This window comes from Cucumis melo, chromosome 8, assembly GCF_025177605.1.
Source record: "Cucumis melo cultivar AY chromosome 8, USDA_Cmelo_AY_1.0, whole genome shotgun sequence".
NCBI lineage: Eukaryota > Viridiplantae > Streptophyta > Magnoliopsida > Cucurbitales > Cucurbitaceae > Cucumis > Cucumis melo.
The window spans coordinates 11,003,732-11,023,374 of NC_066864.1; the positions used below are offsets into that span (position 1 = coordinate 11,003,732).

At 36.6% G+C, this 19,643-nt stretch overlaps 1 pseudogene; it reads left to right on the forward strand.

Moving 5' to 3' along the window:
- The first annotated feature begins 832 nt into the window (after positions 1-832).
- LOC127150657 (uncharacterized) lies at positions 833-1,338 on the forward strand (annotated as a pseudogene).
- The last annotated feature ends 18,305 nt before the right edge of the window (positions 1,339-19,643 follow it).

Consider the following 19,643-nt stretch of genomic DNA (forward strand, 5'->3'; position numbering starts at 1 on the left):
GGTTTATCACCTAGACATCGTAAGTTAAAATCCAGTATTATAAGTTATGCTCGAATGTTCTAACTAGACTTAGGATTTATTTACGTTAGCCTAAATATAATCCTAAAAGTTTCAAATACCCTTAAAAAGCATCATAGAACACTTCAACTAGAGAAAAGTAATGAACTTTTAACTCTAGTGAACCTAAGACTCCACACCGTGAGATCCATGCAGGGCTTTGCGCCGTGTATAAGAGCGGACTTCCTTCGAAGAGTGTTTGCATGGATCAAGATCAAGGTGAATAGGGGAAGTAGTTCATAGTAAGTGGGTGAGGGATATGTGACAACACATCCCACAGTCTCTTCCATTGGGTCGCACCGTGAGATTCCTATAATACACCTGCTTGTCTTCCTTTGAGCAACGTTCCTTTCGGAGGGTTGTATTATAGGATTCGGAATACCGCAAACCCCATATATGTATAAGGTCTCTTAAACCAAGTTTTCAAATTATCTTTCCACTTTCGGAAGCATAATGATTTTTATCTCTGAGATTTGAAAATGGAAGGTTACACTTACAAGAATTACTAAGTTGTTAGTATATTCTCGACTGAACTAGCGGTAACTAAGTGCTAAAACGAATATGAGATATTTAGAAAATAGCATTTGGTCAAAATTGTCTTGGTTCAAAGGAAGAGTAATTGACTACCCTTCGATAGAAGTTATTTTGAACTTTTGAAATATCGTCACAAAAACATAATAATGAAAGGGTACATTTTTAATATTTGCCAAATTAGATTGTTTTTAAAATTATTATAGTTTTTATTTTTCTAAAAAGAATATGATTGTTTTTTAGCATGAATAGCTCAATAGTTCAACTGTTAGCTTCCAAAAAACTTAACGACGACAATTATGCGGCATGGAAATCAAATCTAAACACGATACTAGTAGTTGATTTGAGATTTGTCTTAACGGAGGAATGTCCTCAAACCCCTGCCTCTAATGATAATCGAACTAGTCGGAAAGCATATGATCGATGGGCAAAGGCTAATGAAAAAGCCTGCGTCTACATTCTTGCCAGCATGATAGATGTTCCGGCAAAGAAACAAGAACCATTAGCTACGGCTAAAGAGATTATGATGCATTAAAGGCAATTTTTGGACAACCAAAATGGTCCCTAAGACACGAGGCAATCAAATACATTTACACTAAGTGTATGAAGGAGGGGACCTCTGTTAGAGAACATGTCCTGGACATGATGATGCACTTCAACATTGTTGAAGTAAATGACGGTGTCATTGATGAGGCTAATCAAGTTAGTTTTATCTTAAAGTCTCTTTCCAAGAGCTTCATACCATTTTAAACAAATGCATCCCTAAACAAGATAAAATTTACTGTGACAACCCTTCTTAACGAGCTCCAGTGATTCCAGACCCTTACCATAGGTAAAGAAAAACAAGTGGAAGCAATTGTTGCTACCACAAAAGGAAAATTTTCAAGAGGATCGTCCTCTAAGAATAAAACTGGACCCTCAAAACCAAAACCTCAAATTAAAAAGAAGGGAAAGGGGAAGACTTCCAAACAAAACAAGGGAAAGAAAGCTGCAAAAGAAGGTAATGTTACCACTGTGGCCAAAACGAGCATTGGTTGAGAAACTACCCAAAATACCTTGTTGAGAAAAAAGCAGAGAAGGAAGCACAAGGTAAATATGATTTACTAGTTGTCGAAACATGTTTGGTGGAATATGAAAATTCAACCTGGCTATTAGATTCAGGAGCCACTAATCATATTTTCTTCTCATTTCAGGAAAATAGTTCTTGGAAAAGGCTTTCAGAAGGTGAGATCACTCTCAAGGTTGGAACAGGAGAGATGGTCTCAACTGAAACAGTGGGAAACTTAAAGTTGTTTTTTGGAAATAGATATATCATACTCAAGAATGTCTTGTATGTATCGCAAATGAAACTAAATTTAATATTTATTTCTTGTATTTTAGAACATATGTATAAAATATCTTTTGAAATTAATGAAGCGTTCATTTTCTATAAAGGTATTCTAATCTGCTCTGCCATACATGAAAACAACTTATATAAGTTAAGACCAACGCGAGCAAAATTTGTCTTAAATACTGAAACATTTAGAACAGTTGAAACTCAGAACAAAAGACAAAAGGTTTCTTCTAATGCCTATTTATGGCACTTGAGACTTGGTTACATAAATCTCAATAGGATTGAAAGATTAGTTAAAAGTGGACTTCTAAGTAAGTTAGAAGATAACCTTTTACCTCCTTGTGAATCTTGTCTTGAAGGAAAAATGACCAAGAGATCTTTTACTGGAAAAGGTCTTAGAGCCAAAACACCTTTAGAGCTCGTACATTCAGACCTTTGTGGACCAATGAACGTTAAAGCGATAGGAGGGTACAAATATTTCATTAGTTTTATTGATCATTATTCAAGGTATGGTCATGTTTATCTAATTCATCACAAGTTTGATTCTTTTGAAAAATTCAAAGAATATAAGGCTGAAGTTGAGAATGAATTAGGAAAAACAATAAAAACACTTCGATCAGATCGAGGTGGAGAATATTTGGACTTACGATTCCAAGACTATTTGATAAAACATGGAATCTAGTCACAATTCTTTGCACCTAATATGCCTCAGCAGAACGGTGTATCAAAAAGAAGAAACTGAACCTTGTTAGACATGGTTCGCTCTATGATGAACTTTGCTCAGTTGCCAGATTCCTTTTCGGGATATGCTTTAGAAACAACGATCTATGTTTTGAATAATGTTCCCTCTAAAAGTGTTTTAGAAACACCTTATGAGCTATGGAAAGGGCGTAAAAGAAGTTTGCGTCAATTTAGAATTTGGGGATGTTCGATACACGTGTTGGTACAAAATCCTAAAAAATTGGAACATCGTTCAAAATTATGCCTATTTGTAGGATATTCAAAAGAATCTAGAGGTGGTCTGTTTTGTGATCCTCAAGAAAATAAAGTATTTGTATCAACAAATGCCACATTTTTATAGGAAGACCACATCAAGGATCATCAACCTCGCAGTAAATTAGTAGTAAATGAGATTTCTAAGAGTGCTTCAGATAAACCTAGTTAATCCACTAAAGTAGTTGATAAAACTAAGATATCTGGTCAAACATATCCTTCTCAAGAGTTGAGAGAGCCTCGACATAGTAGGAGGATTGTTCATTAGCCTAATCGCTACTTAGGTTTAAGTGAATCTCATGTTGTCATACCTGATGATGGCATAGAGGATTCATTAACCTATAAACAGGCTATGAATGATATAGATCGTGACCAATGGATCAAAGCCATGAACCTCGAAATAGAATCTATGTTCTTTAATTCTGTTTGGACTCTAGTAGATCAACCAAATAACGTAAAACCTATTGGGTACATGGACCTACAAGAGAAAATGAGACCAAGCTAGTAAAGTACAGACTTTCAAAGCCCGACTTGTGGCAAAGGGTTATACTCAAAGATAAGGAGTGGACTATGAAGAAACATTCTCTCCTGTTGCCATGCTTAAGTCGATTAGAATACTCTTATCCATCGCCGCCTTTTATGATTATCAAATTTGGCAGATGGATGTCAAGACAACCTTTTTGAATGAAAATCTTGAGGAGAGTATCTATATGGCTCAACCAGAGGGGTTTATTAAAAAGGGTCAAGAACAAAGAGTTTGTAAGCTTCAGAAATCCATTTATGATTTGAAGAAAGCATCTAGATCCTGGAATATAAAATTTAATATTGCGATCAAGTCTTATGGCTTTGAACAAAATGTTGACGAACCTTATGTTTATGAAAAAGTCGTCAATTCCATTGTAGCATTCTTAGTATTATATGTAGATGATATTCTACTCATTGGGAATGACGTAGGTTATCTTACTGATATTAAGAAATGGCTAGCTATGCAATTTGAAATGAAAGATGCACAATAAGTTCTTGGAATCCAAATTGCTCGGAACTATAAAAATAGAAAACTAGCCATGTCTCAAGCATCTTATATTGACAAAATGTTGTCAAGATATTAAATGTAGAATTCCAAAAAGGGTCTATTTCCATACAAATATGGAATTCATTTGTCAAATGAACAATTTCCTAAGACACCTCAAGAGGTTGAGACTAGGAGAAAAATTCTCTATGCTTCCGCTGTTGGAAGTTTGATGTATGTAATGTTATGTACTAGATCTGACATTTGCTTTTTAGTAAGGATGGTCAGTAGGTATCAGTCCAATCCTGGACGTGATCACTGGACAACTGTTAAGAATATTCTAAAATATCTTAAAAGAACAAATGACTACATGCCCGTTTATGGTACTAAGAATCTGATCCTTACTGGATACACTGATTCTGATTTCCAAACGGATAAAGATGCTAGAAAGTCTACATTAGGATCAGTATTCACTCTAAACGAAGGAACAATAGTATGAAGAAGTATAAAACAGAGTTGTATAACCGACTCCACAATGGAAGCTGAATATGTTGTAGCTTGCGAAGCAGCAAAAGAAGCGGTATGGCTAAGGAAATTCTTAATTGATCTAGAAATTGTTCCAAATATGTATCTGCCAATCACTTTATACTATGACAACAGTGGTGCAGTTGCAAATTCACGAGAACAGAGAAGCCATAAACGGAGAAAGCATATTGAACACAAGTACCATCTTATTAGAGAAATTGTACATCGTGGTGACGTTGTAGTAACCCAGATTTCTTTCGAGAAAAGTATTGTTGATCCTTTTCAAAGGCCCTCATGGCTAAAGTGTTTGAGACCTACCGATAGAGTTTAGGTCTACGATGTTTGTAAACTAGGACAAGTGGGAGACTTAATGGGCATAATTTGTAATTATATGTATTATTCTCTCTTATGTTTTAATTCCAACATTTTCATCCCACTAGGAGTTTTAGTCCAAGTGGGAGTTGTTGGAATTAATGTCCTAAAACTCGTAGTTTATAATCATATGCTTTTCAATAAAGTCGTTATTGAGAATTTGAAAACTATATTCTTAAATCCAATAAACATAGTTGCCAAGACTATTTTTAAGTAAACTTGAACTTTATGTAGAGACATAAACATGGATTAAGTTCGAGTAAATAGTCTAAATAGTCTAAACAGTGTATAGTATATGATTAAAGGTTGGGCGCTTTATTCTGAAATACTATCGATGTGGCCTACTTTGTAAATACTATAAACTATGTAATCCTAAATCGTTCATGTAGAGACATGAAAGAGGGGGCATCCTATGTAAATGGTTTACATAAGACAGAACCATAAAATAGTCACTTTTATGTAATAACACTGTTTACTGTTTCAAAACTGACTATCTAATTTATTGATGACCTAGGTAACTTAATCTTAATCCTGAGCTAACCGTGAACTCCTGTTCACACGAGATTATCCTTAGATCTGCATAGGTGAAAGCAACTCATTACCATTGGCCCAATAAGCCTCCCATTTCAGGGATAAGATTTGGTGAATAGTTGGGAACATAGGGAGCAAGACGGAATTCAGTCCTACCCGCTTTAGGGTTACTAGATAGGTTGTTCCCTTAAAAACAGAATCCAAGTCTTGAACATAGGGGCCCCAACCTCTCATTTGCCTGAGAGGGAATCGGTCGGTTTATAGGTTGGATCTTAAACCAAATTTTCAATAGTTGATCAGTGGGACTTAAGGAACAAGATGTAATCTTAGGGGTAAAAACAGTATTTTGAACCAGTAGAGATCACGAACAACCTGTGAAGGATTAACTTACTTATTATGGTTATATTAGATGGATAGAAATATATCTATAGTGAGGGGAGTGCAGCTACGAGACTTTAGTGGAATGACTCGTTAGTTAAAGAATGTTGATTAGCTTGGTCTAAAAGGGTTTAGTCAGTTAATCTCGGATCGTTGTAGCCCATGATCTATAGGTCTATTAGGTTCCCCTGCTAGCTCATATGGAATTAACTTAGAACAACATGTTGGAATGATTTGAATTGTTCGAATTAGGTAAAGAGAGAAAAAACGACGAATATATATGTGATATAATCTTCAATTATAAGACTTTATATTCAAATGTGATTTGAATATTAAGAAAATGAATGCGGATTCATACTCGGGAGGTCGAAATTAGTCAAAATGGACAAATGGTAAAAAGTAAAAACGTTGGCTTTTGACTTGAAAAGTCAAAGTTTGACTTTGACTAAAATGATCAATTGACCATTTTGCCCTTGACTAAAATTAATGGAAATGTACAAAAATCCCATTAAATGGAACGGTGAGTAAATCCACTAAATGTTAGTGGAATACAAAGTGTTGAAAACTTAGGTAACTAATTACATGCAGTTATACATGTAATTAGGTTATAAATAGTTATTTTTCTTCAAGCGGTAAGAAGATGCTTTTTTTGGCTAATTTTATCAAAAAATTCATTCCATATTCCTCTCTAAAAATTTATTCTTTCGACGGGTACCATAACCTGGTTCTTAGTCTTGAGAATAGTGGGTGAGTTCTAGTGCTGGTTTTGGGTGTGTGATAGAGAGAAGGTTTGAAGCACCAGGGAGCTTCAAAGGTAAGGAATTTCTTTTAAGCCTAACCTTTGTAATTAGGATTGTCTTAAGCATGTTAATTATTAAAGTGTTTAGTTGCATTTAGAGTAATTTTTTATCCTGGTTCTGTTGCGCTTGTATGCTTTCCTTCTGTAACGTCCCAACAAATTTGATTTATCCATTTATTATTAATATTTAAGTGTGGTTATGGAAAATTTGAATTTTGAGGAACCTTATCATTTTGATTTGTGATTAATCAAGGTTTAGAGGAATAATTATTTTTATTTAGTTAATTAAATTGGTAAGGTTGGTTGTTGAGGATAAAATAATTGAGGTAAGGATATTTTGATTAAAGAAATGTTGTGATTGGATGATTTTTTGAAAATTTAAGATATTGGGAGTTTTGATTGGAGACAGAGAAAGTTGTTTGTTTTGATTTAATGGAAGGAAAAGATAAAGGGGATTTTTTTATTGGTTCTTTTCTTTTATAAATGAGCCTTGGGACCCGTGCACAAGAAAATCAAAAAAAAAAAGGAAAAGAGAAAGAAAGAAAAAGGAAAAGGAAGATACCCTAGCCGCCGCTCGCCCCGCCGCCGCCGTCGCGTACCCGATCCGTTCAAGCCTTCTTTCGTCAGCTCAGCTGCCTTCGCCGTCGGTGTCCAGCCAGAACGATCGGAAGCCTAGCCGCGTCTAGTCGGGAGTTGCGAAGCCGCCGCAACAGGCAAGCTGAACTCCCCGTCCGCCAGCCGTCGCTCTCACAGATCGGAAGCCGCCGCGTCTCGCCAGCCGAAACCTCCGTCACAGCCGTAGCTGAGCACCGCTAAAGCCAACCGTCGAAGCTGCGGTGTTAGCCAGACCACCCGCAAACCCGTCACGCCATCTGAGTCCAGAAATCAGCGCCTCGCCCCCGCGTAAACCCGACCCGGTCGAGCCTTCGCCCCGCTACCCAAGCCGAGCCGCGCCCTCGTCGTAGCCGAGACGCTCCTCTCCGCGTCGCGTCTGTCCGCGCCGTGTCTGAGTCAATCCCAATCTTCAAGCCGAGCCGGTTCTCGCTTCTCCAGCCGAGCTGACTCGTCTGCCCTTGAGCTGCCAGTTTGCTCCGGTTCCTTTCCACCTACTTTGGTAAGTTAAAAGTGTTTTTCACACCCAGCCAAGATTTGGAACTTTAATCTAAATAATTTAATTTGGACTAAATTAAATTATCGCTTAAGGAATGTCTTGGACCGAGTGAACTTGGAGTGTTGGATTTCTTCAGTAGGGGCTCAAGCGTTGCAACCTCGACCGTGGGTAAGTCGCCTCAAGTAAGTCTTGGACCAAATTTTTGCTTGAGGGTAAATTACTCAATTGTGAACTTTTGACCCTTTAGGACTTGCGTCGTTTGGGGAAGCGTGTTGTTACTATTAGGACTCATCGAGCAAATCTCCAGGTAAGAAATTTCTACTACTAGCCCTACGACTAGAATCATGAGACTGCATGCATTCCTAGTTATGCACTTGAGGACTACATTGCATAACGATAGTATAATTAATGAGGGCATGACGTGACTACTGATGTGACTTATTATGATGACATGGTTAACGTGTGACTGCTGATTATGACTTTATGTTTGGTTGTGGTGATGAGATGTGATATGATTACATGATGATGTTAGGTATATGTATGCTATGGTTAGGGTGTATGTTAGCTCCTTACTAGAGTCGTACCCACATGGGTGTCCTTCGGGATCACCACCTTTATGACACAGACATGATGGAGAGACTCGACGAGGTCGCTCCCACTTATGACTGCGTAGTTTGACGGGATTACCAGCCTGACATTGACATTGACACAGACATGACGTGAGTGATCCAACGGGACCGCTCACAGCCCGAGCGTCTTAGATATTCCCTTGGGAATTACCAAGGACTAGTTGGTCCCTACGGGGGCGCGTGTTGCACGTGTTCGGGGACGTGCCAGTTATGGGGTACCCGTTTCAGAACTCTATTAGGAAGTTAACAGGCACCTAGTGGGACTAGTAGTGGGTCCCTTACTGAGTATTTTATACTCACTCTTTCCATGACATGTTTTACAAGTAGAAATCGAGGTAGGGGCAAGGGCAAGCTGGCGAGCGACCAGAAGTGACCGTGGTGAGCCATAGGGATTTCTGCTTCCGCTTACACCCCGTTTTAGACACTTAGTACTTGAGTTTCATTTTCTTCCTTATTTACTATTTCATTTCTTTAAAAGTAGATAGGGCCCGAGTAGGATTTTAATTTTTATTTATGTTTTGCTCACTACCCTGATTTGATTTTATAAATAAAATTCTGAGGTTTTATTCGTTTTAATTACACTTTATGACCTAAACCATGTCATTTACATTTATTAATAACTTCGGCTCAGTATAAGGAGTTGAGTTGTTACACCTTCAGAACTAAAATTCTAGATTGATAAGATAACAAAAAGAAAAAAATTATGAGATATTTCTATACAAAATTAAAGAAACTAAGTGAGGACATTTTCTAATAATCAAGATTCCAAATTTGAATCTCCCACATTCAGAGCACCATCTTCCAGAAAGTTGATTAAAAATTTAAAGTCATCCAAACTAAGTTGATTAAGTGAGGACATTTTCTAATGATCAGGATTCCAATGTGTTAGATGTGTATTATAAATTATTAATTTGATTAATTTATAATGGATATTTAAGGGGGTATTTGAGGCAATGCGTGAGTTATTATAGTTCTAGGTTATTTTAGTTGACTTACAATATTTTGTATTTTGGTTATAGATCTGTTTAATTTGAGTTATAACAATGTGTCCAATATGTGTTTGAAGTGTGAACTACTTTAGTTTGATAAGAAAGAAGTAAACATTGTAGTAAAAAAAAGGAAAAATGTACAATGGGTAGCCTTTTGAGAATATGATATAGCAAATATATCACATTGTTTCAAAATTTAGTGCTAAATTTTACAAATATGGCAAAATTCTCACTTTTTAAAATACTTTACATCTTAAATTTGTTATTATTCCCAAACTATCCTTCAATAACTTATTTTTTTCCTATTTTTAATGTCTTAATCATCCCTTATTTCTTCTCCCACTTTTTAAGGTCCTAATCATCCCTTATTTCTTCTCCCACTTTTTAAGGTCCTAATCATCCTTTCTTTATAGGTGAAAGACAAAATTTCTTCCTGGCTTAATCTTTATTTGAGAATATCAATGGTACATTAATTGCAATATGAAATATAATGGTTGTTGATCGAAGTAACTTAACTTTGTTTGTGACGTTTCTCTACTTTCTTCGATGTATATTTTGAGTTGAATTTGATTTCCAATGATTTTGTTCTATTTTTTTACATTGGTTTTGTTTTGGTTTTACTTTGTATCAGGTTTATATATCGGTGTTGTTATGTACTTATACTATATGTATTAGTTTGTTAATATATTTACAATGTAATTTTCATTTTTTTTCAATTTTTTTAGGTATATGTGTGAGATCCTTGTTTGAAATAGAAGGGTCAACTGAAAATAAGAGATTTTGAAGAAAGGAGTTTTGAGAAGGAAGTATTTAAAGATTTAGACATTCTGATGAATCGCAACAATTCGTGGTGAAGGAAACTGCCAGTAAGACTATGTAAGCGTTTTGAGGTTTAATGCGAGCTGAGGCCATATTGAGAGTTAGGAAAATTCTAAAAAATTTATAACTATGCTTAATTAATGGGTTACGTGTAAGGGTTAGAACTAAGCATGGTCTATAAAATTATTAAGCTTACAAGTGTAGCATCTCAAGTAGAAATCGGTTCCTTAAGAGAGCTTAAATGACGACTAATTCAACTTAGAATTAGCATAAAAGGGAAATCAGGATAGAAGAAAAGGGGTGTTTCTCTGAGAATTTGTTAAGGAGAGCTAAGTGTTAAGCTACTACACGACGAGAAGAGAAGATCTAAAGCTAGGCGTTCTAAAGAAGAGAAATTATTTTGAGTGATTTTTTCTAAAAGTTTAAAATGTTGTAAAAAGCTTTTCTTCCTAAGCCTTATGTTGATCTATAATGTTGTAATTCACATTAATATTTATGAAAAGAAAGTTTTGATTTATGCTTAAAGTTCAGTGACAATTCACACTTTTAAATTACACTTGTGATGCTTCAGATGATCCAAAATAGAAGACAATTTGGTGGATATCCAAGTGAGGATTCTCATGAACATATTTGCAGTTTCTACTTTATCAACACCTCATTTCACATGCATGCCTTGCATTTCCAGAGATGGACTGTATTTCACCCTATTCCTGTACACGATGAGAGATGAGGCAATGACATGGGCAAAATTTATAGAACATAGAGAAGTGACAACATGGCAAAACCTGATTAAGAAGTTTATAAAGAAATTATTAAGAATGCTAGATGAAGATAGTTCCTGAAGCTCTTCAAGCAAAGAGATAGAGAGAATTTAAACGATGTATGGAGCAGATTTAAAAGAATGGTGAAGACTTGCCTCCACAATGGCATTCCTGAATGCATGTTGAGGAAGGTGTTTTATTTTGGGCTTAGTAAGGATGCACAGTAAACTGCTGATGCTATGTTTGTAGGAGGACTGTTGAGAAGTTCATATAACCAGATTAAATCAATGCTGGACTCTATGGCCAACAATAGTTAAGTATGGGATGATGATGGTTGGTAAAAACATTATTAATGCTCGGTGCACTCATGGTTGTTTATATGCATAACTAACTTTATGCAATAAGTCATCAATCATGATCATTGTATGAAAAGTACTCACTACGTATCTCTTTATCACATAACAGCTAAGTCCTTGTTGATTACAAGATTTTCTATTGCTTGCGCAAGTATAAGCGAAACAGTAGATTATCTAGATGATCCATAGTTGAACACAGGGAATGATATCAAATGTTAGTTCTAGGATTCATTCATCATTTAGGTGGTATAAAAGAATTATCTATACTGTATGATAAAATATATGTTTAGCAATATCAACTTATGTATGCTAGAGATTATGTAAAGGGAAATTAGATGGATGCAAAATGAAGATGTGAACTAACTTGTGTTAAGAATGAGGTGAAGGAATGTGTATATATTACTAGGTGATTAGGCCAGGAAGGTCTTGATGCAATATAACTTTCATAACTAGTCCATGATTAAGGTGAGCTCCTCTCGGAGTCTTTAAGCACCACACTCGTCCTCCTATCAGAGAACAAATGACTCAACCTAGTTAAGCGAGATTTATCTAGAATATTTCACTTATAAAACGTACAGAGCTTCGCGTTTAAGGACAACAACCTCTCAGCGCCTATTGCTTACACTTTTCCTTCTATCGGGGTACAAATGATGGAAGTTATCTCGTCAAGGTGGACCTTGTCTCTAAACTCGTCCTTATGCGCATTCGTCATATCCTTGCTACTTGCCCTCTCGAGTAGTTGACGATATACACTGGCCAAGTGATGAAACTAACTCAACTAATGCGATAAGAGTTATAAGTAAATTAACTTATCAAGAATCTCTCATAAGTCCTAAACTACAATTAACACATTAACAGATGAAAAGTAAAGAGATGGATTGATTGAAGATGTATATACATGTAATATATATATTTAAAAGAATATACGCCTTCAGCCATTGTATAATATGAACAACATATATTACAACGAATACAAAAATTGAAAGAAAAAAGAATGAAAATTTATTACAAGTTATGAAAATTGGGAAATGGGCTTCCCTCCTTTCAAACTCTATGCTCTCACTCGAAGCATGATTAGAGAAGAAGAATAAATCTCTTTACAGACGATGGAAAAGCTAGTCCTTTCCACTCCTCTTTAGGGTTTCGCCCATTCAGACACACCTTTTGTTGATGTAGAAGGAGACTTTATATAGACAACTTTACACGGGAAACTTATATTATTTTGATCATGTCAGTACCCTTTGTAACCTTTGTCAAGCCACATCAACTTCAACTACCATTTTTGTCCTCTAGTGAATCCTCGCCTAGTAGTTGTTCTCGCTAGACGGGCTCTTCTAGTATAGCCCTTGAACGAGATCTTCTACGATTCACTAGTTTCTTATTTTGTTTCTTTTCCTATGTTAAGACACTAAAAACATAGTAAAAAAGACATGGATAGTTATGTAAAGTGTATTTCTAAATACTTATGCCTTTTCAGCATACACTTCTTCTACATCTTGGTCTTATTATTCTATAAAAGAGGCTACAATAACTTGTATTTCTAGAAATTATCACACCCCAAAATTTAGAACAATGCTTGTCCTCAAGCATCTATCCATATTATGCTTGTTCTCAAGCACAATTCCTCCTAAAAGACTTACCTTCCCCCTTGCATTTCTAAACTTTTCATAATACATTCAAATTTTATTCGCTATTCAGCATTTACTCTCATTCCGTTCTTTTTCCTACGAAGACATTTCTAAGTTCAAAACGAAGCAAGTTAGGAATGACTAAAATTTTTAAAGAGTTTTGAATCCTTTTATTTGACGAAATAATGCTTTTTATTACATTTACAGAAGATTTGGTGTTGAGTGAACAATCATAGGCACTCCATGAGTCCGTTTCTTTCCTCAACTATAAATTTTATACTTTCGAAACTTTGCTTTTTAATTTTTGCGAGAGGAGGCAACTAGGAGTTATTATTTTATTTGAATAAAAGAATACAAAAATTTTTAAAATTTCACTTTTTTGCATTGCTTCAACTTTTGTTAAAACGCCTTGGTAGGATTGTCAAAAAGTTTTAAAAGCTTTTGCACGAACCTTGCACACCTCTAAATTTAAAGGTTAGCGATGTCCTCATTGCTAAAAATGAATGATAAGTTTATTCGCATAAAAAAATTACAAAAGAGGTTTAAGGTAAAGCTTGCTCGCCTAATAAACTCTAAAAATGTTTTCTAAGTAAATTTCCTTGACAAGTTAAATGCCTAGATAAAAAATGAAACCTTATTTGGCATATTTGATTTCAATGAAGTTATCATTGAGACGCAAAGAAAAATTAAAGTGCTAAAAGGAGAGAAGCTAAACTTGTGACAAAAAAGACTAAACATGATATAATTGCATCAAAAGTTGTAACTTATATTGAAAAGAACGTAAGTACAAAGAAGTACAAAATACATAAGTAGAAATTAAAATTATAAAAAGAAGAATAACAAAATTTTACAACAATACACTTCTTAAGTTTGCGATGGAGGAGGTGGTGGATTTTTGTCTTGTGGTCGTGGTGGTTGCGATTCAGGAGGTGGTGGAGGCCACATATTCAACTTTGCGTGCACCGTCGAGTCAAATCCCATAAGGGGTCTCACCAAGTTCTGGAGAACCTATGGTACTAGAATAGTTCTACAAAATAAAAGGTGTTGATATTGCATTAAGGATTGTAATTGCATGTCGAACCTCGCGATAAGTTCTTCATTCCGCAGTTGCATTACTTACAAATTACTCTTGCACTGGACTATATCTTCCAATCCTCTCTCCAATGGTTTATAGATATAATCATCGATGAACTTTAAGACATAGTCCACATCAACTTCTTCTTCCTCTCTCACCGCCTCCTTCAACTTATCTATTCGTGTTGAAGCTTTTGGAATTGATTTAGGTGGTAAGGGGAGACTTTTCTTGCCAGCGTCCTTAGGAAGTACTTCCTTTTCCCCTTGGAGTGGGTCATTAATAGTCTCCTCCAAGACTTCCTTTTCCTTTTCTCCTTCCTCAGACTCTTAGTCGCGTCATCAAATAATGTTGTTGGGTCAGAGGAGGTTTCATGGAAGACGTCTTGATTTGAAGTTTCTGGGGTGGCAGTTTGGCTTGGCAGATAGGGGTCGCGTCAAGAGGTTGAGGATTTTCCTCTTGACAAGAAGAAGGTTTCGATTGAATCAACTAAAACAAGAGCATGATCCTTATCAGTTTCATGCCTTGCCGAGGAAGTAGTGGTTAGATCATTGATGGGTGGTGGCAATTTGAATTTTTTAGGTTTGGATTTTTTGGATTGCGTGGAGGCTTGAGATTTTGCTGGCATTTTGGATTTTCTAGGTGTTTGAGAGGTTGTAGCTTTGGAGAGTTTACACTTAATGGCAGGAGAGGGTCGGTGGGCTTATTCTTGCTGGTACTTCTTGATGATGCAAGAGGCAAGGTTTCCTTAAAATTCCTGGCTTTGGATGTTTTAGCATTCTTTGATTCTGAGGCCTCTTCCTCGCCTTGTCTTTTGTGTTTCAGTCGAACTTCTACTTATTTCCTTTTCTCTTATTCCTCGCTATCCACATTGTTGACCTTCTTGCTTGATCTTAAAGTGTTTGAGCTTCACCTTGTTCTTGTGGATCGTAATGACGTGATGGAAATTTGGTCCAGTACATACTCCATCACTTACTTGAACTTGGAAAGATTTCTCTAACTCTGGCACGCCTTTATGCAGAGCTGCTCAATAAGACACGTGAAAGGCTTTCCCTGCGTGGATGCTTAACTCATACTGTTAGATGCTCACAGAGGATCTCGCTTACATTGACTGGGATCTCCATCATGATGCAATATAGAAGCATGATGCTCTCCATTGAAATTGTGCTATCATGTCGAGTTAGCATTATATTCTTTTTTATGGACACCAATCAAACACTTGTCTCTGTTTAAGTTATGCGAAAAGAGCCGATACGTTCTGATTGGTATTTTGTCCCACTTGGTCCCTAGCCATGTGACTTTTTCTAAGGCCTCTTGCAAATATCATTCCTTAGGGTTCTTAAAAATTACATGTTCAATTTCATTGTTTTCTAACCCATATAACGCATTAATAGCTTCAAACCCAAAGTCCACCTTCTTTCCTATAACCTCTATGTTAGTGTATCCTCTATAAAACAAATCCACCACATTAAGCCTTATCGCGTTTACCCCTAAAAGAATCTTTTTCATTTGTGTGCTTGAATGGGGGACGCAAGGAACTCAGGCATAATGCCTTTATATGGATAAAGTCCCTTCTCAACTATAAATATCTTACTCACTCTCTTCGCAAAGAGGGGCTCTTCCATCTTGCCTTCTTCATTTCGCCCTTCTTCATTTTCCTCAAACTTGCTTCTCTCCTTCTCTTCTCGCCTCTTCTTAAATTGTTCCCTCAAAGCCTTCTTTTTTATGGTGACCTAACTCTTTTTCTTAGGCTTTAGTAGTTCATCTCCTAAAGGACTTAACTCTTCGATTTCTTTTTCAACCTATTCATAGTAGTTCTCAAAAGCCTTCTTCTTTTCTTTTCGTTTGCTCTTCTCCGCAGAATGAGCTACCTTATCCATTTTGCTTAGGAGCTCTTCCCGTCCCTTCATATTTGTTTCTAATTTTCCTTCTACTAAAGCCTTAACGCCTTGTGTCATCACTTTTATCGTATGTAGCCCACACTTAACTTTTTCTATCTTTTCCTGGGCCTTCTTCGTCACACTTTCAAATTTAGTTTCGGCTATTGGCGAGGAGGTTCCTTCTTTCTCTTCTATTTCTCTCTCTTTCTTTTTCTTTCTCTTCGTCCTCCCTCTTCTTTTTCCACTCTTCTTCTTCCTTTATGAGCTTCTCCTTCTCAATCTTTTGTTTCCTCGCCTTCTCCTCGTCTTCTTTCTTCTTCTTTTCAACTTCTTCTTTCAATTTTTCCCTTCTATTACTTTCTTCAAGGAGTAACTTCAGCATCATTCCAATATTTTCATCCGTCATGGGTATCTCTTTGCCCTTGAATTTGAAAGGGTTCGACCTTTCTATTCCAAATATCTCACTTAAACTTGATAATGCTTTATTATACGATGTGGACGCAAGTTGTGCTTGCTCTGACATAAGACTGTCGGAGTGTACAATTTTGGTGTCCATTTTAGATGGATTGGCCATGTTTTATACTTTTTTCTTTTCAAATTGTTCAACACTTCTGTTTCCAGCAATTATCAAAAAGACATAAAGTAAAATAGACAAGAAATAAAGGCTAAAGAAACGGGATCTTACTTGGCTTACTGGAGATGATCAGAGAGCTTACGAATTTAGGTGAGAGTTCGCACGGTCGAAAGTTCCGAATTAGGGTTACAAAGGGACTAAATAGGTAAAGCTAACCGTGGTTAGGGTTTCGGTTAACCGCCTAGTTAACATCATACGTTATTAATGCAATGTGAGAGCCTGACACTGACGTTTGGGTTTTCAATGGCATCATCATCATCACTCTTAAAATACGAATTTTAAAAGATATAAGTGTTGGAGGAGGGGAAATAGGAAATTGACTTCCCTCCTTTCAATCTCCAAGCTCTTACTCAAAGAATAATTAGAGAAGAAGAACAAATCTTTTTATCGAAGGTGGAAAGGCTAGTCCTTTCCACCACTCTCTATGGTTTGGCCCATTCAGACACACATTTCCTTGATGTAGAAGGAGACTTTATATAGGCAACTTTTGGCATAAAACTTCTATTCATCTGATCACGTTAGTGTCCATTGCAACATTTGTTAAGTCACATAAACTCCAACTACCATTCTTGTCCTCTAGTAAGCCATTCATGTGTGATGTCGTAGATCCTTGCCTAGCAGCTGTTCTTGACAGACGAGCTCTTCTCGCATAGCTCTTGCACGAGATCCTTTGCGATTCACTAGTCTCTTCTTCTATTTCTCTTCCTACATTAAGACATTAAAAATGCGGTAAAACATGCATGGATACTTATGTAAAGTGTATTTCTAAATACTTATGCTTTTTCAACATAATCATGGCATTTTGATACACTTCTTCTACATTTTGGCCTTGTTATTCTATAAAAAAAAGCTACAGTAACTTGTATTTTTAAAAGTTTTCAATGATTTGTATTCTCGGCAAGAAGGAAGAAAAAAGATTGAAGAAGTGGATAGAAATACAATGGTGACATTGTAAGGATAAATGACCATAATGAACAACCTGCTACAATCAATGGCATTATCAAAAGTTAATGACGTAGACAACTCATTTCAGGCGGTGAAGTAGATGGACGAGATAGGAATAGGATGTGTGGGATGCGGTTGTCCTCATAACACCAACGCATGCCCACTTAATTATGAGATTGTCGCGTGTGTAAAACATGACCCCTACTCCAAAACTTATAATCTAGGTTGGAGGAATCACCCCAACTTCGAGTACGAAGGACTAGGCCAACAAAAGCAAGGACGGTAGGGTTGTCATGGTGGTGATCTCGATAAAGCATCTGGCTATCACCAAAGATACCATAACAATAGACCACATCATCCTCCACCTCAACAATAACAATCCACCACCACTTTTCCATTCTCTTCATCATCAATGGAAATCCTTCTCCATGAGTATGTGCAGAGGAATGATGTCGTTCTACAAACCCAAGCCACCTTCATAAAAAATCTGGAATTATAATTGGGGCAGCTTGCTAGCGACTTCTTTAGGAGATCATGGGGATCCCTCTCGAGCAACACTGAAACGCCTAGTAAGGCTGGGGGATATGAGAAGGATCAATGTCAAGCTGTGATACTGAGAGGCAGAAGGAATCTAGCCATTTGCGAACTAAACTCTGAATGTAGAAATTCTACTTCTAGTTCTAATGTCGAGAATAACACTCTAAATAATATATATGATCCCCTTATTATCTCTTTAACTAATGATATTATTTCATTGTAGAACAATGACACAGGAAAACAAGGAGTGGAGGATCCCAAGCGAGATGAAGAAGACAGAATGGCATGAAATCAAGTGTCATCTTTCAATCCCACAATGCCTCCTCCATTCCCAAGTTTCCTAAAAGAGAAATGCAACAAAAAACAGTTTAAGAAGTTTCTAGACGGTTTGAAGTAGCTTCAAATAAAGATCTTGTTTGTTGATGCGTTAAAGCAAACGCCTTCGTACATGAAACTTCTGAAAGATATTCTTGCGAAGAACAAAAGAATCAATAAATATTCAATGGTAGCTCTAACACATGCAACAAGTGATGTCTTAAAAAATGGGGTACCCCAGAAGATGAATGATCTTGGAAGCTTTATGGTATCCTACTCAATAGGTGACGTGGATCTTGGTCGTGTACTATGCGACCTTGGAGCAAGTATCAACTTGATGCTCCTCTCTATCTTTAAGAAATTAAGGATAGAGGAGACTCAACCTCTAAAAATGGTTCTCTAGTTGACTGACAAATCCATTGTGTGTCTAGAGAGCAAGATTGAAGATGTATTTGTCAACGTGGACAAATTCATATTTCCCACAGACTTCGTCATTCTTGATTAGGAGGGTTAGTGAGAGGTTCGAATTATTTTAGGGCAACCATTTCTGTCAACAGGGCTTACCCTTATAGATGTCTACTAAGGGGAATTGACAACACGACTTAATAACTAAGAAGTAACATTCAACGTTGCAAACGCGTTGAAGTTTCCCACAAATAATGAGAACTACAAAGCAATTGAATCCCTTGAAAGGGATTATTGTGAGTAAGAAGTGATTGCAAAGCTATTCCACCTCAAGAGTTCTTTGAAGAGGAAGATTCATAAGGTGTTTTAGAGGAAATCAATGTTGTGTATGACGCAAGGAAGTTTGAGCCTTTGAATCTGCAAACCAAAGGTGAGAAAAAGAATAAGCCATCAATTAAAGAGACATAAGCTTTAAAGCTGAAGCCATTGCCCAACCACCTAAAGTATGCATTCATGAGGGAGAATGACACTCTACCCATCATCATCTTTGCCCAGCTGAGTTCTGCAGAAGAGAAACCATCATTAAAAATGCAAAAATGCCACCAGAAGAGGATATGATGGATCATGACAAACATTCAAGGCACAAACCCATCCTATTGCATACATAAGATCAAGTTAGAAGACGGACACATAGGCACCATTCAATACTAGAGGGAATTAAAATCTACGATGAAGAAAGTCGTGAAGAAGGAAATTATCAAATAACTTGACACATGGGTGATTTATCCAATCACAGATAGTGAATGGGTCAGCCCAGTTCAATGCATGTCCAAGAAAGGCGAGATGACAGTTGTACAAAACAAAAACAATAAACTAATTCCAAGCCAAACAGTCACGGGGTGGAGAATTTGTATGGATTACCATAAACAGAACTCGACTATTTGCTTGTTAGCTGTGTATGTAATGCCAAAAGCTTGCTTGTGTACTTTTATGTAGTATGTGTTACAAAATTGATTCATTGATGTATCATGAAA